Raw genomic sequence first — 22,861 nt, 5'->3', positions numbered from 1 at the left:
TCTCCCGCGGCTCTTTGCATCCAAGCTCTTTGACACAGTTTCAGGTTCTCCTGACTTGGCCATTGCACGCTTCTTTCACTGGCCTTGAATAGGTCATGCTTATCCTTCCTTTATCTGAAACACCCTCCTTCCCTTCAGCTGGGTAACTGGAACTTATCCCTTAGATGTCAGCTTTCATAGGCTTTTTCCTGCCCTACCTGCTATATGGTTGCAGGTCACTTCCTGCTCCACCTATTGTATATTTATTACATTTTATTGCAATTGTTTGTAGTACAGATTTACACACCCACCATCAGTATCTCAGCAGCCACGTCAGTGCACACGTCTGGTAACACTTGGTGAGGTCAGACTTGTAAAGTGTTGACACTGTATTTGGTATAAAATCGTATCTTATTATGGCTTAATTTTCACTTCTATAATTTTTAATGAGGTTGGGCATTTAAAAAAATGTTTCCTAGCCATTTGTATTTACTCTTAAAAAATATATGTTAGAAAACTGAGAGAATGTATTTATTCTTTTATGAAATGTATATACTTTTTCCTGCTGGGCTATTTTTTTCTTATTTGTAGGAGTTTTTGTTTTTGTTTTCGTTTTTTTGACAGAGTCTTACTCTGTCACCGAGGCTTACAGTGATATGAGCTCATCTCACTGCAACTTCTGTTTTCTGGGCTCAAGTGATTCTCCTGCCTCAGTTTCCTGAGTAGCTGGGATTACAGGCGCCCGCCACCATGCCTGGCTAATTTTTGTATTTTTAGTAGAGACGGAGTTTTGCCATGTTGGCCAGGCTGGTCTTGAACTCCTGACCTCATGTGATCCGCTGGCCTCCCAAAGTGCTGAGATTCCAGCGTGAGCGGCCATACCCGGCCGGGAGTTCTTTATATATTCTGAAAACTAATCCTTTGTGAGACATAAGTGTTGTAAATATTGTATCCCAGTTTGTGGCATGTATTTTTAATTTTTAATGGTGTCTCTCAATGAAAAAAGCTTAACATTTAAATGAGGTCAAATTGATCACCTTTTTATTTATGGTTGATTCCTTTGGTGTCATATGTAAGGAATGTTGTTCCTTCCTGTCCCAAAGTTGCAAAGATTTCTTATGTATTTTGTCCTAAAAGTTTTAAAGTTTTGCTTTTCCCATCTGTGCACATTTCACATTTGCTACATCTCACTGACTGCTTCCTCTGCTGCAGAGCAAGCTCCATGAGAGCAGGAGGCATGGGTCCTGCTTCTTGTTGGTCCCCAGAGCCCTATGTCATGACTAGGACCTGGCAGGGGACTAGTGAGTAGCTCCTGACTAACTGACTCAATGAATGAATGATTGGATGATTGAACAAAGTGGTATGGGAGTTCACAGCGAGCAAGAGATGCCTTAGAAGAGATGAAGAAGGAGATGGTATAGGGTAGTGGTTCTCAATTCTGGGTCCACGGTGGACTCACCTGGGGACCCTTAAAATGTACCGTGGAGGATCCCAGCCCAAGAGATTCTGTATGACTGGTCTAAGATGTGGTCTGGGCACCAGGTGATCCCAGTGTGCAGCCAGGCCTGAGGCCACTGGATTTGGTGGTAAATGAGGTAGCTATCAAGGGTACAGACGTTGGTTGCCAACAGGCTTGGTCTTGAATTTCAGCTTTGTCACTGACTTGCTGTGTCCTCCTGCACTCGTTGAGCCTGTTTTCTCACCTGAGAGATGGGTGTGATAACACCTACCTGCTGTAGTTGTTGTGAGAGTTAGAGGAGATAAGCATGTTCCTGGAATGAAGTGTGTTCTTAATCCATCATAGGTTTTTTGCTTGTTTGTTTGTTTGTTTGTTTTTTCCTTTTCAAGAATGAGGTTGAGCCAGACTTTGACAGCTGGGTGGGAAGTGAACATGTGGTGATTGGGAGAGAAGGGCAGTTTATGTGAAGGGAATGTAATAATTAGAGAGTGGGCGTGGGAAGACATGCTGGGGAGAGTGTGCAGGCCGGTTAGCCCTGGTAGAGGGTGCAAGAGAGCAGTGGGGAATCTGCCAGGGAGACAGGTGGGCGACCAGGGTGCCAAGGGTGTGGCTTTTCCCAGGTTCCCATGGACACAGCCATCCTCCCAGATGCCCAGCCTAGCTGTGAGTGAGCAAGAGTTCTGGATTGTCTCTCTCACTCTGTCTTTTTCTCTCATTCCAGAAACAAAGCAGTGACTGGTACTTAGGAGGAGGATCAGGTCAAGTTGGGAGAAACTTGCTTCTGCTCAGGGGAGCAGAAGCAAGAATGGAGGCCCCACCCATGCTGGAAGATGATGAGGGTTTTGGTTCAGGGAGGAGGAATATTGGGGATCTAAAGGGGCCTGGGAGTGGGGCAGGACCCTGCCTTAGGACAGGTAGAAACATTTTCTATGAAAAATGGGGTGGAGGTTGATGGTAGGACCAGGCATCTTTAGTTGGTTCCCTGGAGTGTCAAGCCCTTGAGATGGTCTTTAAAAGCCATGCAGTAGGGTTTGAATCTGGTGTTCAAGCTCATAGGTTATTAACATAATGACACTTGGAAACTATTTGGGAGAGCTCAAGTGAGTGGCCCGGAAGTTCTGTGTTGGTGCAGGAGGTGACTTAGGATGTGCTGCTCCAGACTCATATCTTTGACTGCACACCTGACACTTCATCTGGCTATCCTGTAAGCACCTTCAACTTAACATGTCCTACACAGAACTCTTGATATTCCTGTTCCTCCCCCAGTTCCTCAGTTCTTACCAAATGTTCTTCCAGTTACCCAATTGCTCAAGTAAAAAATCTAAGTCCTTCTCTTGGATTTCTGCCTGTTCCCTCAACATCCCACCTATCCATGAGTGTTCTGTGGGCCCTGCCTCTGAAATAAATGCTGCCTTTGTCTCCCAGTTCACTCCAGCCACCCATCCTGGGGCTGCACCCTCCTCCTTCCAAGCCCTCTCCCTTTCCTTCCTGGTGCTGCCTGTCATGTCAAGCATATGCATCAGTGCGACCAGGACATTTGAAATGCAACCAGTACAATTGCGCGCGGTTATGCCTACCAGTTTTTCTTCCTTAAACATTTTATATTTATGTTTGAAAGCATGCCACCTTTCTTCACTTGCCAACTGACAGATTTATTAGTTGACAACATCCGCTGATAGCATCAGTAATGTTAATTGTTTTTGCACATGTAGCTTTAATTATTCTCATTATCATTTATAGGAGTTATTCTTTGTAAAGGGTAACTGAGTTTTCCAAAACAAACAGAAATTTGGGATGTGCCCATGGAGCGTGACTCATGAAATCAGATTCTTAGAAGGACCTCGGCAAGTCTCTGGGTTGCTGTTAATGAGCCTGGCTGGCTGCCAGGGGTGTGTCTGCCCTTTATGGGGCCACCACTGTTCAAATGCTTGCCTGCAGCATTACTTGCCTAGGTAGTGCTTGTTTCTACTGAACTGTCAGGGATCCAATTCTTTGTGGTCTAAGTAACAATACTCAGATTCACAAGGAATTGATTAATAAGCCAGAATGCCAATGTATTACATTTTTGATGAAGACCATATTTACAGTGATTGTATCTGCTCAAGCTCAAATTAGGATTAGAGTTCTGACAAATACATATGTGAGAACTATGAGGTTAAATACTTGAAATTTGGACTTTTCTAGAAAATCTGAATGTGATTGCCATTCACATACCTTTCTGGGGATGATGATTCTTGTACTTTTATTTTAAAAGACATAGAAAACTAACTTAAGAATCAGATTGCTTGGCTGGGCACAGTGGCTCATGCCTGTAATGCCAGCACTTTGGGAGGCCAAGGTGAGTGGATTGCTTGAGCTCAGGAGTTTGAGATCAGCCTGGGCAACATGGTGAAATCCCATCTCTACCAAAAATACAAAAAAAAAAAAAAAAAAGAATAAATTAGCTAGGTGTGATGGTGCGTGCTTGTAGTTCCAGCTACTTGGGAGGATGAGGTGGAAGAATTGCTTGAGCCCAGGAGGCAGAGGTTTCAGTGAGCTGGGGTTGCAACACTGTACTCCAGCCTGGGCGATAGAGTGAGACTCCGTCTCAAAAAAAAAAAATCAGATTGCTTTATTGCTGGTTTTCTTTCTAAAACTGAGATTGGGTCCCATCATCCCCTGGCCCCCATTGGTTAATGGTTCCTCCTTTGTCTATTGAATAAAATACAGATGTCTGCTTTTGGCAACATGGTTGAATGTAGACACTGCAGGGTCTTCCTGACTCAAAATGAGTAAGGCTTAGATAAAACACATTTTGAAATACATTTCTGGATGAACAGCAAGGAAAGGAGATCTCTTAAAATCCTTTTTCTGTCCCCCTCTCCCTACCCCCTCCAAGTGGGCTTAAGTAGGAAGGGTGGTGAGCGGCAGGTAAACACACGTCAAAGGCAGTCTTCCTCTCTGAGGGAAAACACTTGTATAAGCATTGCAATCAATGGGCCTCTTTAATTATGTGCCAGTGGCAAGAGCGGGTGCTGAACCCAGGGGCCTGCCTCAATCCGGGGCCTTTGAGGCAGAATAAAGTGGTTTCAGGTTGTTGGCATTTCCTTGCCCTTCCACCCTAAGCAGACGCAAATCCTCTCTGGAGGCAAGTTCCCCAATTCAGCCAGTACAACTCCCACAGACTAAGATCAATCATGTACAAGCTCACAGACAAAGGTCACCAAACACACAGAGCAATAAACAAATTCATGAGTGACGTGAATGAGAATAAACAGAAACAATAACCACCAGCTGGGATGCTCTAAGTCTTCAGCTGTTAGAATTCCTGAATATAGAATAAAACTGCCACAATGGCAAACATGCATCTAGTACTTACTGTGTGCTGGGTTCTAAGAATTTTGCACATTGTGCCAGATACCGACTCAGCTTCACACTCACCCTCCTACTGTGCCCTCTTAATTTGCACTAGATTAAAAGGTAGAAAGGAAGAGGCAGCTATTCTGTTCTTGGCTGTGCCTCCGGCAGCACATGCAAAATGGGCAGTAACAGTGGCAGTCACAGGTAAGTAGCCTTCTCACAGTGTGGAGTTAAAGGCATGGGACTGAGACGAGCAAGGTTCCTAAAGGGATAGTGGCCAGTAGATGACCAGGGGCTACTGGAGTGGCTGCATGGCTCTGTGGAAGCTCAGAGGAGCCTTGGGTCCTGCAGGTGCAGTAGCAGCTTTCTGTAGTTCCTGATCTCTGGGTCCCACAGTCTTCCCCTTTTTTGCTCCTCCACTTCTAATTTTGTAACTGACTTCCCTGTGTGTACTTCTCTCTCTGATTGAAATAGCCAGACTGGTTTCTGTTTCATGATAAGACGTTGTCTGGTACGAACACAGTAACTCATTTAATCCGATATCTCTATGAAGGAGGTACAATAATTATTCCTATTTTACAGATGAGGAAACACAGCAGAGAAATAAAGTCAATTGTCTAAGGTTGCACATTTAGTCAAGGGAAGGGTTGATATAACATATAATTATTTAGAAAACATCTAAGGAAATAAAAGGCGTAATTTAAAAATAAAACTAGGCAGGTTAAAAAAATGAAGTAATCTATAAGTAAAAAAGTATAATTGTTGAAATACATATCTTAGTGGATGGGTTAAATAGCTGAAGAAATGATTAATGAACTGGAAGGTAGTTCTGAAGAAATCAGAATTCAGCATAGATCGAAAAAATGGGAATTTACAAAAGTACACAGGAATTATAAAAGAGGTTAAATGATAGGGAGGGTAGAATGAGAATTAACATTGGTCTAACTGGAGTTTTGGAAGAAGAGAATAGAGAGAATGAACAAGGCAATATTTAAAGAGGTGGCTGAGAATTTTTCAGAACCAACGCAAACTATGACTTTACCAACAGAGAAAACAATGTACACTGAGGAGGATAAATAAATATACTATGAACAAATTGTAATAATACTACTCAACAAAGACAAAGAGAAGATCTTAAAATCAGCAAAAAAAGAAAGTCAGACTTAGAAAGAAATGACAATGGCAGACTACTCAACAACAACAATGGAAACCAAATTCAGTGAAACAGTATTTTCAAAATGCGTATTTAATCTATCTTTGAAGAATAAGGGTGAAAAGGGTGAAAATTTCTGCCTTATACAAAATGTCAACATTAACAAAAAGTAATGAAGGTAATATAAAAATGTTTTCAAATAAACAAAACTGAGAGTTTACCACCAACAAGCATTCATTAAATGGACTTTTAAATGCAATTTTTAGGAAGAAGGAAAACAATTCCTAAGGAAGGTCTGAGATGCAAAAAGGAATTATGAACAAAGAAATTGTTAAAATTATAGGTGAATTAAAAAAACTGCCTGCATAAATGATAATAATGACAATGATGCTATTAATAATGAGTTGATAAGGATAAAGAAAAGGACAGAATTAAAATACTAGAAAACAAGCATGCTGGAAAGGATTCAGGAATTACTTGAAGGTTAAAGTTCTAGGGTCCTTCTATCCTTCTAGAGGGGAGTCAATATATTAATTTTTGACCGTCACTTACACAGTGAAAAACTTTAAGGATAACCATAAAAAAATAGAAATAGAGAGTATAACTTCTGAAACAGTCAAGGGAAAAATATGGAATAAGAAAACTGACCAAAAAACATCTCAGTCAATCAAAAAAAAAAAAAAAAAGAACAAAAAGAAAAGGTTCGGAAGGAGAAAATCAAAGCATAGAAAAAGCAGGACAAATAGAAGTGGAAAAGAAAAAGGTAGAAGAAACAGGTCCAGAAATATCACTGATGCCCTAAATCACCATTAAAAGATGAAAACAAAGGAACAACATCAAAAAATTCTAGGGACTGTAGTAGTGCTGATCAGAATAGGCTCTAAGATAAGATGCATTATTGTGAGTCAACTTGTGATGATGAAAGGTTTAATTCACCAGAAAGACACAATTATAAACTTGTAATCAAATAGCTTTATTTTATTTACTTTTATTTATTTATTTTTTTTGAGACAGGATCTTGTTCTGTTGCTCAGGCTGGAGTGCAGTGGCTTGATCTCAGCTCACTGCAGCCTCCACCTCTTGAGGCTCAAGCTTTCTTCCTGCCTTAGCCTCATGAGTAGCTGGGTCCACAGGCACACACCACCAAGCCCTGCTAATTTTTGTATTTTTTGTAGAGATGGGGTTTCACCACGTTACCAGGCTGGTCTCAAACTCCTGGGCTCAAGCGATCCGCCCCTCTCGGCTTCCCAAAGTGTTGGGATTATAGGCGTGAGCCACGGTGCCTGGCCTCAAGTAACTATTTAAGTGAAACAAAGCTAGTATGGCACTAATGAAAAATGTATAAATCCATAATCGCAGAGGGATTTCAACTTACTTCTTTCGATTATGTAAAGGTCAAACAGACAAAAGACAATGACAAAACTTAATGCAATGAACACGTTTGATTTAATGAACATATATTGGATATGTACCCAAGAATTAGAGAATACATACTGGTTTTGAGTTTATGCAGAACATTTACAAAAATTTAGCGGAGGCCTAAATTATAAAAAGTTGCTATCATGCAGAATGACACACAAACCCCTGAGTCCGGAATTCAAAGCCCTCCACACTCTCCTCTACCTTTGCATCTTTATCCTCCACCACACTGCAGTGCATACTCTGGGCTACTACTGTTCTTGATTCAAATTCCATGTTCTGTCAGCTGAAATCATTCTCTCTGCCTGGAATAACTACTTCATACATATTCTGCTATTGAATTCCTGTCTTAGCACCCCATCTACTCCAAGACGATGTCCAGTTGGGGTTACTCCCTGTCCCATTTTCTTTGATTACACTTTTTTTTTTCTACTTCCATTATATTATTGTTCACATCTGTGCCACAGTTTTTGACTTTGTGTCTGCCTTTACTCTTTTCTAGACCCTGAGAGCTCCTGAAGGGTTGGGTCATTTCTTTTTTATTTGTTCATTCCTCATGGCACAGTGAGTGCTTAATAAATGGCTATTGACTGAAATTAAACTGTATCTAAATGGACATATTCCACTTCTGGGCCATTCATTCTTTCTTTCTGTTGGAACCAGGAGATGGGGAACCATAACAAAGGTAAGGTTGTGCCATGTGAAAGAGCATGGAACCTTCCCCTGAGGGCCAAAAAAGAGCAGGGAAAGGTGCAAAGACAAAATCTTCCATTTTTAAACAATGTAAGAATGTGGTCCACCTCATGCTCAGATGGGACTTTATCATGACGTTATTTCTGGGGACTTATATAGCTGCATCATTTACCCCATATACATTTACCTTCAGTGTAGGGAACTGAGGACAGGAATTTTGTTGATGCAGACTCTTGCTAATGAGGCTAACACTTGGAGAATTTTTATCATGCATTCAAGAAGCTTGTTTTACATTTCTTCATTAATACTTTAGTTGGTGGTTTAGCTTTAGTTGTAGGCTTATCAGATATTTGGAGATATCTTCATAAACGATGGCTTTGGTTTTAGAAGAGTTATTCTGAAGCTACTATTTCTGGCAATAATCAAACAGCATGGCCATTTGTTTTGTAAGGCCTTTCCTAGAATATGATGGTAAAATCTACGTGTGGAAAAATGCTTATTCTTCTGTCCTCTATAAATGTGAATCTAGTTTGTCTTCAAAATAAAATCAAGTGATTAAAATGTAGTTTTCTAAGAAGATAAATGGAGCAAAGCACTCTGTGTTTCACAATGTTGGAAATCACTCATCCCTCATGAAACTGTCCCAACTGATCCTGACTCACATGAATGAATTAAAATAAGAGTTAATAATATCAATTTACATTTTTAAAGACACTTTCCCATGTTTTAGACTATTGGTTGGAAAAGCTGGTAGGTGTACAATTTGTGGAGAGTAGGCTGTTTTTGTCTGTCGTTGTTTGACGTATTTCAAAGCCATATCTAATTTTGTTGCAGAATGGTCTGAATTCTACAAAAATGTTGAGTTGTATAGTGTGGAGAAGTACAGAGCCATTTACTGAAAGGCTGGGGGGAAATGACGAGACCCTGAGATAAGGCAGCAGTGGTGGGAACAGAGTGGAAGGGAGGTAGTTGAGATATGTTCAAAGTAGAATCAGAATGGACATAGTGAACAACTGGATGCAGGTGGGGGCTGAGGAAGCAAAGTTGAGGATAATTCTGAGACTTCTAGGTTGATCCACTGAAGTTACATTATTCAACACCACAAGGAAACTAGGGGAATGAGAAGGCATCTTGGTTTGCTTTGGAGTGGAAGGGCAGTGATGTAAGAGGAGTTAATGAGTTAAAGTTTGGATATGCCTGAACTTCAATTTGATATGTGCATCTGATATACCCTTGGGGTGACCCTCCAGGCAGTGGTTGAACATGTGTATTTCTTAGTAACTGATAGACATCACAGACTCACATCAGTAAGGAAGCAACAGCAAACTTGATTGGACGATATACCTGGAACTCAGTACCCTATGACTGGAGCAAGTCTCTGTCAGTGAAATGAGGATAAGAAGAATCTTGACCTTGTGGAATATGTTGTTAGGAATATATGTGATGAACAACATAGGATACTTCCTACAGGGCTCCACATGTAGTAAGGGCTTTATAAATGCTTGATAAATATTATTGTTGTAATTTATTTCCAAAGTAAGATGCCACTGGAGGAATCTTTGGAACCCAAATTAATAACAAATAGGACTGGATGCAGTGGCTCACACCTGTAATCCCAGCACTTTGGAAGGCCAAGGCAGGAGGATCTCTTGAGCCCAGGAATTCAAGACCAGCCTGGGTGACACAGGGAGACCTTATATCTATGAAAAATTAAAAAAAATTAACCAGATGTGGTGTTGCACGCCTATAGTCCCTGCTGCTTGAGAGGCTGAGGTGGGAGGATTGCTTGAGCCCATGAGGTTGAGGCTGCAGTGAGCCATAATTGTGCCACCACACTCCAGACTGGGTGACAGAGTGAGACCCTATCTCAAATAAATAATTAAATAAATAAATAAGTACAAACCAGCAAACGCTAATCCTTTCTAGAGATTGTTGAACTCTGGAGGGCAGATCTGAATGGAGCCAGCAGAGGGACCTATGGAGATCAGCCTGGCCCTGGACAGCACCAGGCAATGGGGTTGCTGGAGAGGTAATGGGATTGAACAGGGTTTAAGCCATGAGGTCTCAAGAATCCGTGAAGACTCAGACTAATTTTTTTTTTTTTTTGCCTGAGGATTAGGTGGTCCTGGGAATTTCAATGAGAGCAGGGTTAATGAAGGAATGCAGGGTAGGAGAGCTGAGGGAAGGCATCTGAGAGAGCCTGGCTTATGAATGGCTGCATCAGTGTGGCTCACCTGCTTTCCCTTGTATCTACCTAGCAGATGACCCTACCCCAGGCCTCCAGGGCCAAGGTCATTTCCACATAGTCATGGGCCCTTGAGGGCCTGGAGCAGTGTAAGGAAGACAGAGTCTTAAGAAATTGCATTAACAGTCATGGTGCTTGGCAAGTGTCGTCATCCTATGCCAAGCCTGATCTGAAGGGGTGCATGCCCATAGGTAGCTGCTGCCCAAGATTACAGCAGATTCTTCAATCCCAGATCCATGCTCTCCTATATTCATTTTTCCAGGGGTTCCTGTCCTTTGACAGTGATGAGATGCAGAATGACTTATTGAGTTATTCTCCTGATAGTTGCCAACTTTTCCAAATGACAATGGGGCATGGAGCTTGAGAGTGGAAATGAGGCCCTAGGGATAGCGTGCTTAGGAAAACACTCCGAGCCTGATGTAATTCTGGGGGTACAATGGCATTTTCATCATCAAGACTGATGTAAAGGGTGACTAGCAGTGAGTTGGGGGTGACTCGCACTGGGGCTAGGTTTCTGATTCTGCCTAATCCAGACAGAGCAGAAGCACTAGTGGGCTGGTGGAGGGCCTCCAGGGCCTCACTTAACGTCCTGGAAAAACAGCTCCAGATGGTTGGTTCACGTTCTGAGGACAAGCTTGGGTACTACAGGATAGAGAGAGTGGTGGGAGATGCTGTGGCCTGCCCTGCTGATGCCTGTCCTGCCATTCCTGCGTGTGATGTCTCTGGGGCATCTTGCCTTCCCTGCCCAGACCTGTAGTTCAGCTGAGGGCATGTGGAGGCCAAATGGCTTCTTAGAGTGTTACTTTCCTTGAACAGCTCTGCTGGGAGAACTGGAGGAGCTAGCTAGTCACGGTAACTGCAGCAGTCAAAGGATCGTCCCGGTGGAGGTGGGGTGGAAAGGTAGAGAAAGAGAACATATAGCGTTTTCCTTGGAGATGTGTGGGCATGTCATAGAGGAAATACCCAATTCCTGAGCCTTGAGCCCTCCAGGAAACCTTGGAATATTAGGTTAGTCATCCCCAAGGAAGTCTAAGAATTCTGGTCTCACCCATCTCCTTTAATTCCCACAATGATCCTACATGATATTAAGGAACACGGGCCAGTAACCCTCCAAGCAATGGACGTGGTGGTGAAGTTTGACCTCATGATGGAGCGGAGGTTGGTTTGAAACCTAAGAATTTAATTTATTGTTTCAAACTGTTCTCCACTCAGCGTTATTAAAGCATACATAATTGACACATAAAAATTGTATATGTCTACGGTGTACAATGTGATGTTCCGATCTATGTATACATTGTGAAATGATTACAACAAGCTAAATAACATACCCATTCATCGTGTTTCAAAGGAATTAAACTCAAGCACAAAAGAGAGGTGCTGTTGAAGAGTAGGGCTGCTCTATCTAAGTAGTATGTCTGGGGTTGTCCTGGATCAGGGTCCTTTTGTGCTAGTAATAAACCAGCCCTTCTGGGGCTGCTCCACTTTCCCCACATTTTCTTCTGGAGCCTCCCTAAGAATTAGGACATGGCCACTTTCTCTGCATAGGCTTCCTACTTCAACAAGGACAGGGCTTGTGCTGCCCCATGCCACTTCAGTGTCCCTACAGCACAGAGCTGAGTGCACACTGGCTGAGTGAGGAAATCCCCTTGGATTAATCTTGGTTCTAAGCATCATGGCTGTATTTCACACGTATATGAATTACAAATTACAGCATAGTCGAATAAGGATTTTTGTGCTACAACTGGAATCCCAGATTATGCAAATTGGATAGTATAATATTGAAATTCCTAGGACTTTTTATTAGTTTTAAAAAATTATACAAGCTTAGAGTAAGAAATTAAACAGTGCAAAAGAATTCACTGTGAAAAGTAAAATGCTCTGTCTCTGCTGAGAGACAGATATTGCAGCCCAGATACTACTGGGGTCAATAGTTTTCTTTAAGCATACCATTTTGATGGTTTATGGGACTTACTTACAGCTCAAGAAGCTTGACACTAGGGTTGATCTCAGAAAATCGTTGTTGCAGGTGTTAGATATGACCGTCTCATAAAGATACACACACAGACACGGCGATTGGAGATATTCATTGGGGCTTATGGGCTGCTTGTCCTTTCTGCTCTGTGCCTAAGTTGGGCTCAGAGTAGCCTGGCATCGGCTGTGGGGAGAATGCTGGCATGGGGTTAGCAGGAGCCCACTTAACATGTCCTAAGCCACCTGGAAGAGTCCTTCAAGGAGACCAGACTCCAGAGGCCCTAAGGAAGGAAGGACTTTTGCCCGTTTTTAGGTGTTCTAGTCCCAGAGTTTAGGGAGGAATGGTTTGGCTTTGGGTCGTGTGCCCCTTTACCGAGTGGGATGGGATGTGCTCATGAGCTGTTGAGCTGGCTCTTGGAGAAGACAGCAAAAGCGGGAATAAGAGGTCAGGAAGCTGTGTGGTTGTAGGAAATCCCAGCAGAGGGCCTGGGGGTCAAAAGTGGTCATGGTAGTGACGGTGGAGGCTGAGGTGGTAGAAAATCAGAGGAGTACAAACCCCATGGGCTGCTGGTGATCTGACCGAGCTCCTATGCTCTCCTGGTTCATTTTAGGCTCTGTAGCAGCAGATGATTGGCTGGTGTGAGAGCAGTGCACCTGCCATATCAGGCAATCCAAGAGAAGTCCAAGCTACGCTGGGAGGAAACCTGAAGGCAGCAGCAGGTAGACTGGCTGAAGACAGACAGGCAGGCAACTTGTCAATCAGATTTGTGTTTTTAAGGACTCTTAACTGGGGAGCCCTCCATGACAGATCAGATGAGAGAGGAATCTGGGTCCGCCCATGTGTCAAGCTACCAGAGGGTCCCATCGGTGCTTGGATCTTCTTTGAAGTTGGGTCTGAGGTTTGCAGGTAGAGGGTGAGCTGGTCAGAGGGGCCTATTGCAGAGCTAACCAACACCTTCCCAGGAATGCAAGCACAAGCACCCCACCGCGGGCAGGCGGGCAGGCACTTCTCCTTTTGCCACCAGGACCTCACAGAGGCTGATCTGGCTCTGTGAGGTGGGAAAATGGGTTGTACTTAGTACATAGAGATAAAAGGCTTAGGAGGCCCCTCCATCCTGTGACCCTGTCCCCAGACCACAGGTGCCGGCAGGTGCTGCTATCTCAAGGCTGGGCCTCAGTGCAAGCTTGTGGTTTCTTGCCCACCTGTGATGTCCTCCCACTAATGAAGGGGCTCTCCATCCTCTGTCTGCCTCTAGCAAGTGGAGGCTCTGGGCCCTGGGCAAGACACAGGGGGAAAATGCCATCTGTTATCCAAATATATTTCAATGGGACAGGAAAGGGATCTTTATGTCATCTGACCCCCTTCCCCATTTACTGGCCTTGTACCCAAAGCTGGACGTGCTGTGGTGATGGGGAGTCAAGAGGGGGAAGATTCAGGGGAGAGCCCTGCCAAGGGGGCCCAAACAACCAGGCTGACCAGAGCAATGCCTGGCCTTGACTCATGGCCCATGTGTTATATCCTGGGTGTGTTGAATCATCTCTGTTTAATCTTATTAAAAAAAACCCTTTCCTGTGACAGAAAGAGCCCTGGGTTTGTTATTTTCAGTTTATGCAAAGTGGATAAGAGGGGTGAGGAGTTCATGTTGATTGTCCAGGAGGAAAAACCGAGGCAGACACCAGAGCTGGGGCTCATTCCCACAGTTGAGGGTGCATCACCCTAGTCTTTAGGCAGAGAGTGCTTCCCATCATGGCCTGGGCCCCAGCTCCCCTCACATGCTCGGTGCTGCTGGGGAGGCTTGGGAAGGGGCGTGGAGGCATACCGTCTGATTTGGGGAGCTTGTGTCCTGTTGAGAGAGAGGACATGCACACACCCGCCTGCACAGAAAGAACTTCCAAACCTGGCTGCTTAATGTACTCCAGGGATATTTCAAGTGAGAAGTGCAGGAATATGGAAGCAGGGACTCAAGCAGGAACCATGGATGTTGGGGCATCCATGAAGGGGTAGCCCTGACTAAAGGAAGATTTAAGGAAAAGCACCACTCTTTGTATCCAAAATAAAGCCAGTGCCTGTTGTTTCTTATGTTATTACTGGAGAAAAGGTCAGGGCTGGGCTCTCGGGCTCCCCACGTGTGAGGTTCTTGGGACTGAAGCCTTTGCCTCCAACAGTCTCTTGGGGTCAGAGGCTGTTTTGTTCTTGTTTCCTCATTTAAGCTGCAGTGGTAACAGGCCGACACACAGGAAATCATAAGTCAGGAGGGCCACTGCCACGCAGGAAGGACCCATCTGAACTGCTGCAAACGGCGAGTTGGAAATCATTTACTTAATCGTGACTTAAATGGCCAGACAGGAAGGCTCGTTTATCCAAGGAAAGATGAAGGCTTATGGGTTCTGTATGTGTGTGTGTTGCTAAAATAGAAGTTTCAGCAGTCAAAACATACACAATAAATATTTTATTTGTTTGATTCATTTAGATGTTTCTGGGGCTAGTTTTGAACATTGGGAAATGGAATCATTTGATCATTTGAATTTACCAAAAATGTGGATATTTCTAAAGTAGCAGAAATAAAGGACTTCAGCATTGGAAGGGGCCTCAGTTGCTCCCTCTCTATAGATGGGGAAGGGCATCAAGACAGATGGCGTGACTTGCCCAGAACCACTCAGCCAGGCACAGAGGGAAGCTGGGTCTGACTCACCACCACCCACAGCTGGTCTCTGCATTTTGTAATGCTTTGCTACTGACAAAGTCTTTTGCGTGCCTTATCTCTTTTGATCCATGCATGTTACAGCTGTGGATAACTAGTCCTTGATTCCTCCTCAAAACACCACAAGCATCCTATTGTGTTTAGATGAGCCTGGTCTTTCCCTTCACCCATGTCCAACATGTGAATGTGCTGCACCATGCACATTAAGGCCTCCCTGGACCATTACTAGTGAAGTGAGGCAGACAATAGCAGCTACTGTGGATCACACATCTTCTGTGTGACAAGGACACTGTCAGCCATTTCATATTTATTATTTTATTTTCTCCTTACGACATCACTAAGTACTGGTGATTATTATCCTTCTCTCTTTGCAGGGATATAAACCAGGCTTAGAGGAATTAAGTAACTTGCCCAGGTTCCTGTAAACAGGAAGGACAGCAAGTCCTCACTAAACGTCACCGATAGGTTCTTGGACACTGACTTTAAGTGAAACAACGTGCAGCAGGTCCTCGAATAATGTCATTTTGTTCAATGTTATTCGTTTTCTTATATGTCATTTTGTTTAAAATTGTGGTTTCCAAGAACCTATTGACGACATTAATAGGCTCTTAGACGCCAGTGCTATTTCTAAGTCAGAAGTGCAAGAACGTGAAGTGGAGACTTGATAAGGGACTGTGGGTGTTGGGGCATCATCCATGTATTTAATCCAGTATATTCAAAATGTTACTTACACAGTCAATATAAAAATTGTTAATGAGATATTTTACGTTTTTTATTATGTGCCATGTCTTTGAAATTTGGTATGTGTTTTACACTTTACACTGCAATTCTGACAAGCCAGTTTCAAGTGTTCAACAGCCACATGTGGCAAGTGGTCACCATATAGGGCAGTGCCACTCTATAACAAAAGAAAGGGGAAAATATTTCTGGAAGGATGGTTGTTGGGAGTTGATGCCATAGTTAGCTCTTAAGGAGCTGAGCTTTCAATATTCCTGGCATGGGATATTGAAATATCAGCAAGAAATTAAATGACATAGTAGTCATTATGCCTAAATTATTGTTATTTTTTGATTGAAAAAAGTTGAATATTTCAAATATCAAGGTAGTAGTGAGATATAATAAAGAGAGAGTCAGTTCTAAGTATAGAATTGCTGATTCAGTTAAGCTGTGTTCTCCACCATTTGGGCCACATTGAAGAGACCATGTAGCTGCTTTCAGCCTCAGTTTCCTCCTTTGCAAAATGGGGATTACACTACCTGCCTCACAGAGATGTAAACTTATGACATGTTATCATGATTGCCAGGGCCCACCTGTTTTCTTTTAAACATTGAAATCACTGTGCCTGAAACAGGGATTTCCCTGCCCTTTGTGCAAGCTCCAGAAACAGGAGTCAGCCTGAGTCCCGCAGCTAAGAACGTGGATTCTGGTCATTTTCTCATAGCGAACACACTTCACAGGTCCTTCAAGGGAGTACATTTTCCTATAACTCACCTTAATCTCAGTTGAAGCCTCGTTTCTTATTTTGCATTGTGGCCAAAAACTAAATCTCATTTCTTTCACGTAAACTTCAGCAATTCAATAATAGTACAGTCATTTTATGTTTCAACTGAACCAAGTCAGGGTTCCACTCCTGCCTCCCCTTTCTGCTCTGAGGACATCCATGAAGTGGAGGGGGGTCTATGTAGCCTGGAGCTATTGGTGAGGGGCGATGGGTCCGTGGTGGTCTTGGGGAACTGCGGGGCTGTGTCTGGCTGGTCTGGGGTCTGGTGATTGGCCTTGCTCCTCGCGGTTCACGCTGCAGGACAGCTCGTGTCCTTCTTGTCCTAATGATCAGCTTTTAGGCTCACGGGCCTGTCTCTGCTGAGATATGGAATAGGACAGCCTCTGGATCTTCTTATAAACTCTCCTGGGGCCACAGGGGACTCTGTTTGTGTCTGTGCCTACATAGGATGATTCTGCCCAGACCTTTGCTGCCATTTCTTGCTGTTCTGCTGTTTTTAGTCTCTGGAGGGCTTGCAGCTTCCTTGGGGTCCCTGTGGAAGCAAAGCAAAGTCCTCTCCACCCTCAGATGTCTGAACGTATCTGGGTTTTATCGTCCACCCATCCCAGAGCTCAGTCTAGAGGAGGGGGCAGCCTTCGGGTTCTCTCCTTCCTCCCAGAGCCTCTTCCTTTGCACCAGGGCAGACTCTTCCTATCTGTTGGAAAGGGCTGTCTGGTTCTTGAATATAGAGTTGCAGGTTTGAGGGGTGTAGGCTGAGGTAAGGCAAACTATCACATGGAATAAAAATTACCCTGTGTCAAGGAACAACCAGAGCTGGACAGTTTTTAAATGTGAAAACCAATTTTATTCAGGACTATGGCGAGAGGTGAAGTGAGACCTCAGTATAGAACTGGGCTCAATTCCGAATGCAGCATGGGCAAATGGGAATGTATAGTCTAGGAGCAGGGTGGGAACCTGTGGATGAAGAATTACTAAAAGGGCATATCAGGGGTGAGGGGGTGTCCTGGCTACACCCACTAATGACTGTTGCTGAAGAAAGCCCTGGTGATCAGACATCACTGGGGAATGGTGGGGGATGAAGAATCCAATCAGATGGATATTGAGGATAAGGGGATCTTGATAAACTGGCTTAGGAGGGTTTTTGCTAAAACTGGTTTTCATAGGTAAGTCCACAGATAGGGCGTGGAGAAAGTTCAGGGACCTATGGTTTGGACGAGCAGATGCTTTGTCATCTGTCACACTGGCACTGTCACCTGGCTTTCCTTTAGTCCCCCCCGCTTTTTTTTTCTGGAGTAGTTTTGGGAGACCAGAGGAGCAGGGAGTTAGGGAGAGTAGTCAGAAAAGGCCAGAGAAAATAAGGAGGTGTCTGTAGGGAAAATCCTTAAATCCTCTAATTAAATTAAATTAATTTATTTATCTGGGACAAGGTCTCACTCTGTTGCCCAGGCTGAAGTGCAGTGGTGTGATCTCGGCTCACTGCAGCCTCGACCTCAGGGCTCAAGCAGTCTTGCCACCTCAGCCTCCTGAGTAGCTGGGGCTCACAGGTGTGCACTACCATGCCCGGCTAATTTTTGTTTTTTTTTTTTCTTTGTAGAGATGAGGTTTCGCCATGTTGCCCAGGCTTGGTCTTGAACTCCTAAGTGATCCATCCACGTCGACCTCCCAAAGTGCTGAGATTACAGGCATGAGCCACTGTGCCCGGCCTAAATTCTCCAATTTTTAAATGCTTCCCTGTTCCCTGTTCCAGATTTGGGATATTGACTGCTGTTATATCAGCGATTTCTCCCTGTGGAGAGGTAGCCAATAGGAAGCAACAAGAGTGAGGAGTCCTTATATCAAAATAGAGCGTAAGAGAAGAGACAGATGTTATCTTGGCAGTGATTTAAGAACAGCGAGTCTGTAAGCAAAGCAAAGCAAGGCTCCCAGGGGCTGAGAAACAATGGCTTTCTGGGGAAGTGTCTGTGTTCAGAACCTTAAGTTGGAAACATCTCTGAAGATGTTTGCCATGAAGGTTTTCTTCTGAAGTTGAGTCTTTCATCACTAGGTAGGCGTATTTTGGAGGCTCTATCAAACAGATCCTGTGTTTATTAGAAAGCCGTGGTTCATAAAGCCCCATGCTAATTCTGCAGGTAGCAGGGTGGCCCTGGCCTGACCCGGGGACAGAGTGGCTGTCCTCCCTCCAGGCAGGAAACTCTCTCCTGCCACCTAGTGGCTGCATACCCACATTTCAAGGGAGCTTCTGGGTGGTGAGTTTACCAGACTATGGTCTGAGGTAGAGTTAAGCAAAACAAAACTAAACTGAATAAAGAAATAGAAAGAAAATCAGGTGTTATAAAAACAATTTGGCATTTGTTTGTGTTTCAGCTCCGTGTCGATTTATTGCTTCCACAAATAGTGCCGATATGCACCAGGCACTGTTGTAAAACTGAAAATATGTTTTTGGATGTGCCCAGTCTGTGAGTATTAAACGATGGTTGATTTGAAATTTGCTATGATTCATATTTCTGGGGGTAAGATGCAGGATTTCTTTGGGGGGCCTAGGATGTGGCATTCTAGAATTCTCAAAGAATCAACCCTGGTGGGACCAGGAAGAGCTGAGCTGAGGCCTCTCTGCTCATGTGTACTTACTGGAGATCATGGAGACAGGTGAGCCTGAGTGCACGTTTCACCAAAGCCACAGCAGAGGGGGAGGAGGCGGAAAGAGAGCTCTCTCCATTTCTGAGAAGTTAATGGTAAAAGTGGCATACATACCTACTTTACAATGGAAATTGGAAACCACAGCATCAAGTGTTTCCAATGAAATTTGGCAATTTGGGAGTTTTCTGAGCTGCGTTGGATGTGGTTTTGCAGGCTGTTAGGATGAGCAAGAGATGATGGAGAACATCTTCCTTTTGAGCTTCCTCTTGGACGTGGGTCACTCCCACTCATGGAATTAGAAAGCTTAGACCTAGACTGGAATCTCACCTTCTCAACGTGCTCCCGGGCAAATCACTTAAGATCCATCTTCTCCTCCTCCTGCTCCTTCTCCTCCTTCTGAGTTTTTTTTTTTTTCTTTCCAAAATTCAAATGACACGGTACTGGTAGAAGAAAAGGTCCAAGTCTGCTTTTACAGCTCCCCTCATCCCCAAATGTACTCCGACCCCAAGATGACCATGTTATCATTTGATTGGCATCCTTCTAGTTTCAACTCATTTCTTTGCATGTATATGCACGTACATATACACTATTTTATTTTGCCAGGGGTCACGGTTAGCTGCATTAATTTCTTTTAAAATAATCTTTATTTAGTTATAGTTTACATTTAACAACATACTCATTTAAGTGTATAGCTTGATAAGTCTTCACTGTAAACCAAAAATAAAATTCTAAGCCCCCCCAACCATCTGAATGGACCCCTTTTCTTGGCCAAGAGCATTCCAAAGTTAACCTGAAAAAACTAGTTCAGGTCATGATGGAAGGGAAGGTTGGACATGCCCCAGTATAGCCTTCTCCCTTTTGGAATTCAGGAAAAGCTGACCAGCATTAACATCAACACAGACCTTATGTCTGATAGGAAACTTTGACAATCTATTCCCTCTGAAGCATGCTACCCGGAGGCTTCATCTGCAAGATAAAACCTTGGTCTCCACAACCGCTTATCATAACCCAGACATTCCTTTCTGTTGATAATAATCTACCTTGTAACCTGGAAGCTCCCTGCTTCAAGTTCCCCCACCTTTCCAGATTGAACCAATGTAAACCTTACATGCATTGATTGATGTATTATGTCTCCCTAAGATGAATAAAAGCAAGCTGTATGTTGACTACCTTCAGCACAGGTTGTCAGGACCTCCTGAGGCTGGGTCACGGATGCATCCTTAACCTTGGCAAAATAAACTGTCTAGATTGACTGAGACCTATCTCAGATACTGTTGGGTTCAAATATATAACTTATGAAACTAATACACAAATCAAGTCATAGAATATTTCCATCACTCCTCATCTACCCCCAAATTTCCTTATGCGTCTTTGCAGTCAACCTCCCACCCCATCCCCAGGCAACTGCAGATCTACTTTTTGTCTCTGCACCTTCAACTGACCCTTTCTGTGATTTCATGTGAATGGAATCATGCGCTGAACAGTCTTTTGTGTCTGGCTTCTTTTGCTCAGCATAATGTTTTTGAGGTTTGTCCATGTTTTTGTGTTTGTCAATGGTTAATTTCTCTCCATTGCAGAGTAGTTTTCTACTATACATGTGTACCACAATTTGTATATCCATTCCATTGCTGATGGACATTTGATTTGTTTCCAGATTTTGACAATTATGAATAGAGCTACCATGAACACCCAGGTACAAGTCTTTGTGTGGACTTATGTTTTCATTTCTCTTGGAATGGAACTGTCATATCAATAAGTATATGTTTAACTTTGTAAGAAACTGCCAACAAATTATCTGCGATGGTTATGCCATTTTGTTTTTCTACCAGCAATACACGAGCATTTCAGTTGCTCCACAACTTTGCCAAAACTTGTTTTCTTTAATTTGGACATTTAAGTGGTGTACAGAGGCATCTCATTGTGGTTCTAGTTTTCTTTGCCCTGGTGACCAATGGTGTTGAACATCTTTTCATGTGCTTTTTGACCATTTACATATCCTCTTTTGTGACGTGTCTGTTCAAATATTTTTGCCCAGTTAAAACATTTGGGGGTTTGTCTTATTATTGTGTTGGGAGAGTTCCATATTTATTTATTTATTGAGATGGAGTCTCACTCTGTTGCCCAGGCTAGAGTGCAGTGGCGTGATCTTGGCTCACTGCAACCTCCACCTCCTGGGTTCAAGCAATTCTCCTGCCTTAGCCTCCTGAGTAGCTGGGATTACAGGCATGTGCCACCACACTGGCTAAGTTTTTATATTTTTAGTAGAGATGGGGTTTCATCATGTTGGCCAGACTGGTCGCAGATTCCTGACCTCAAGCAATCCACCTGCCTCGGCCCTACAAAGTGCTGGGATTACAGGCATGAGCCACTGTGCCTGGCCCATATTTATTTTTTATTCTTTATTTTGTATACAAGTTCTTGGTCAGATACAATAATACCTGGTCAGATGAGATAATGAGTTGGAAAATGCTTTGCAAATGGCGGAGAATAATTTAAATGTTATTTATTCATTAAGGGCAGAGGCCCTTCCTGTTGTGGTCACAGAAGCCGTTTGCTTCTTCTGCCTTTTATAAACCAGCAGAGTCGAGCTACACAGGCTGTCTGTGTTGGCTGCTATTAGTTAATCAGAGAGTTTTTTTTTTCTTGCCTTGTCATTCTAATTTGTGACACATAATTAGCCACAATATGTGTTTTCAGTTGTGACACTGGCCTGGGAAACCAAGGGATGTTTAGAGTGGATTTCCTTGATTTTGCAATAATTGTGTGTTTTTCTGCATCTTCTGTTAAACACAAATTCATGGAAGCAAAACATGGAAGCAAAGTACCCTGGACATCCCCCCTTCTTTATGAAATTGATTTCTCTTAAATGTAATGTTTGCTTGTTCCCTTACTTTAAAAGCAATTTAAGAGTTTATTGAGAAAGTGAGCCCTGGAAACATAGATGCATAGAGAGAAAATTCTACCACCCTCAGGTCCCTATTGTCTTCTCTCAAAAAGTGTAGTTTTGGGGCCTTTTAGAAGTTTCTTTTCTGCTCTGATTTGCATGTTTGTGAGTGTTGCTATTTTAAGTATTTGGATTTGGTCTGCAAATCCTATGAGAGATGGCAACAGAGTAGGGATCTCAAAGCCTGCAGGATGTATTAAGTCCAGCAGGACCTTGTATTTACAACAGAGGGTCCTTGAAGACATTCCATATATTATGCTAGGGGAGTGGCCAAGCAAACTTTAATGTGTCCCTATGGTGGGATATTTGGGGTTAATACCTGCCCTTCTCTTAATTTCTTTTTCTTTTCTTTTTTTCTTTTTCTTTTTCTTTCTTTTTTTTTTTTGAAATGTAGTCTTGCTTTGTCACCCAGGCTGGATTGGAGTGCAGTGGTATGATCTCAGCTCACTGCAACCTCCGCCTCCTGGGTTCAGGCAATTCTCCTGCCTCAGCCTCCCAAGTAGCTGGGACTATAGGCACACACCACCATGCCTGGCTAATTTTTTGTATTTTAGTAGAAACAGGGTTTCACCGTGTTGCCCAGGCTGGTCTGAAACTCCTGAGCTCAGGCAATCCACCTGCCTTGGCCTCCCAAAGTGCTAGGATTATAGGCATGAGCTGCTGTGTGCAGCCCTCTTAATTTCTTTATTTGATTTTTATTTTTCACTTCAACAGTCTGATAAAAAATGATAATCTAATTATCTTAGTCCATTTTGTGCTTCTAGAACGGAATACCTGAGACTGGGTAATTTATAATAAACAGAAATTTGTTTGGCTTAC

General features: G+C 43.3%; 1 protein-coding gene across 14 annotated transcripts in view; it reads left to right on the top strand.

Annotated features, from left to right (window-relative positions):
* The window catches only part of IL36G (interleukin 36 gamma), a 212,973-nt gene that overhangs the window by 106,673 nt on the left and 83,439 nt on the right, over nt 1–22,861 (top strand). For 5 of the 14 annotated variants that reach the window (XM_054678177.2, XM_063789405.1, XM_063789404.1 and 2 more), the window contains exon 3: nt 18,826–18,917. The exons of the other annotated variants lie outside the window; for them this stretch is intronic. The gene's annotated coding sequence lies outside the window, so the exon portion shown is untranslated. The remainder of the gene's footprint in view (nt 1–18,825; nt 18,918–22,861) is intronic. 14 annotated transcript variants of the gene reach the window in all.

This window comes from Pan troglodytes, chromosome 12 (assembly GCF_028858775.2).
Source record: "Pan troglodytes isolate AG18354 chromosome 12, NHGRI_mPanTro3-v2.0_pri, whole genome shotgun sequence".
In the NCBI taxonomy this organism is placed as follows: Eukaryota; Metazoa; Chordata; class Mammalia; order Primates; family Hominidae; genus Pan; species Pan troglodytes.
Note: the sequence above shows the minus strand (reverse complement) of the source record. Positions and strands in the feature narration are given on the sequence as shown.